Source organism: Lemur catta, chromosome 9, assembly GCF_020740605.2.
Source record: "Lemur catta isolate mLemCat1 chromosome 9, mLemCat1.pri, whole genome shotgun sequence".
Classification (NCBI taxonomy): domain Eukaryota; kingdom Metazoa; phylum Chordata; class Mammalia; order Primates; family Lemuridae; genus Lemur; species Lemur catta.
Window position 1 is genome coordinate 80,898,091 of NC_059136.1, and position 2,691 is coordinate 80,900,781.

At 38.8% G+C, this 2,691-nt stretch overlaps 1 pseudogene; it reads left to right on the plus strand.

Moving 5' to 3' along the window:
• Positions 1 to 456: 456 nt before the first annotated feature.
• On the plus strand, positions 457 to 631 carry LOC123645253 (annotated as a pseudogene).
• Positions 632 to 2,691: the final 2,060 nt, after the last annotated feature.

A 2,691-nucleotide genomic window follows, 5' to 3' on the forward strand; every position in this document is an offset into this window, starting at 1 on the left:
TCCAGTATCTAAACTCTTCCTAGGTTTGGGGAATTTCCAATCTTATAAGGCAGAGCTTACCTCTTATTCTAGAAGTTAAAAAGGTTAGCTATTTACATTTCCAAGGTTTCTTTTCACCTGAAATATGGGCACACGAACCCAAGCAATGTCAGTCAAATGTAAAGGCCCCAGACTTGGAATCATAAGCCATGAACTGAGGTGGGGATTATACAGAATTCATTTTGCAGACACATCCAGTTCTCAAACTGGCAGTGGTGGAAACAGTTCCAGCAGCTGTCACTCATGTCTAAGATTGGGGATTGTATCAGCTATCTATTGCTGTGTAACAAATTACTCCAAAACTTAATGGCTTAAAATAACAATACACATGTCTTTATCTCAGTCTCTGTGGGTCAAGAATTTAGAGCAACATGGTTGAGTAGCTGTGGCTCAGAGTCCCTCAAGAGTTTGCAATCAGTACTTACCTGGCAGGGGAGATACCATGATCACAAAATGATCACAAAGGTGGTTTTCCCAGGGTGAGGCTCATCCATTGCACTCCAGGTGTGCTGACCCCTGTGATTTCCCCAAATGCGGGAAACTTGACTGCATAATTTGTGGTAGTGGGGGAATGCATTTGCGCTTTCCCCTGGTTATTGTTTTGTTAAAAAAAAGTAAAAAAAAAAAAAAAAAAGAGTTTGCAGTCAAGATATCAGCTGGGGCTACGATCCTCTGAAGCCGTGACTTGGAGAAGAAGAGCCAGCTTCCAAGGTGGCTCACTTGCAAGGCAAGTTGGTGCTGGCTATCAGCAGGAGACCACAGTTCCTCTCCACAGGGCTCGTTGCATGACCTCAAAGCATGGTAGCTGGCTTCCCCCAGAATGTGCAATCTAAGAGACCAAGCAGACACTTTTATGTCTTTTATAACCTAGTCTCATAAGCCACATACTGTCATCTCCACCAAATTCTATTGGTCACGCGGAGCAGCTGCAACTTGGCGTGGAAGAAGATAGCACAGGAGCGCAAACACCAGGATGAAAGCTTTGCTGGGGCCATCCTGGAGACTGCCCACCAGGGCAGGCTGTGGGATCTGTACCCCAGGACAATGGCAATTGGTTCAAAACATGTTCTAAGGCATCTGAATGACTGAGATGTCACCAAGCCCGGTTCTCTGGCCTCCCAAGAGATGCAGTCAGCTACCAAATAACCTTTTATCAAATTTCTTTTCTGCCAGATTAACCATAGTTGGTTTTAGTTGCTTGAAAATAAAAACTCTATCTGACATATTTTGGGTAAAAGACTGACTAACATGTTTTTACCTGACTTTCTTGGAAAGAAATCTAGTATGTTTTGGTAATACGGAAAGTTTAGTTATGAAAGATTAGAATATATACTCTATTTCCAAATGTGGACAGACTTGTCTCATGGTGATTCATCTTTCACCGAACTTACAGTCTAGCTTTTCGGTGGAATTGTTAGTACTGTTATGAACACATGTGTTCACAAGTTAAGATTTAGGCCACAAAAACATTTCACTGAAAATAACTATATTAACAAAATTGATCTTTCAATATATACCACAGAGTGTTTTTCAGATAACCCTTTCAGTTTAAGGAAATCTCTAATGACAAATGAAATTGGGGGAAGAATTATAGTTTAGTATAACCAAGCATAAAAAGAAAGCATGTAGAGCCACTTTGTAAACAATTTGACATTACCTACCATAACTGAACCTACACATCTTCTAGGACACACGAATTCTACTGTATGGTTTATACCCCAAAGAAATGCATGTATTTCACCATGTGTTCACCAAAAGATGGATACAACCATCTCCCCACTAGCATGATTCATTATCTAGATGTAAGAGTACATACTGCATAACTCCATTTATATAAGGTACAAAAAAAAAACAGGCAAAAGAAGTTTATGGTGTTAGAAGTCAGGGCAGTGGTTACTCCTCAGGGGTAGGAAATAGTTTTGAGTAGCAGAGAACAAGAGAGGGGCTTCTGGGACAATGCTCTGGTGATGATACAGTTCCTGATATGAGTGCTGGCTACATGGGTGCATTCAGTTTGTAAAAAATCATCAAACTGTACGCTTACAAGAAGCATACATTCTTATACATATGTTTCAGTGAAAGGTTTACCTAAAAATCACAGTGAATATATTACTATGTCAATTACCATTTTATGTTCCATGGTTTTATAAAAACAGGAAAAATAAGACAGGTTATTTTCTTAAACTACAACTTTTTTAATTTATAAAAATTTCATTTAGCAAGATTAATCAGTGTATTGCTTTCATTGTTGCAGTAACTGAATGTAATTATTTACAAATTTCTTTGCATTTTAGAAGCTTCCACCTGGGGGGAAAAAAGGAAGAAAGGAATGGAAAACTTTTTACCTTTTTCTAAAATGGAGAAGTTGAGTTTTCTCTGTTATAGTAATAGTTTAGAATCCATTGCTTTTTAAACTTGGCAAAGAAATAGTCCAAGAGGAATTTGCTGGGACAACCTAAGTAAGTGATGATGGAGTTGGAGTGAATGTTTGGACTTCAAGTGCTATATATAACCATAACCAATGTGTTTAAACCAACTCCAGCAGCACTAAGCGACACCTGTGATGTGTGTCCCTTTGGATGAAAGTTGTGGCTAACTTGTTTACTTGATTGAATTTCCTGACCTTTATTTTAACATGAGCCTTGAAGGGAA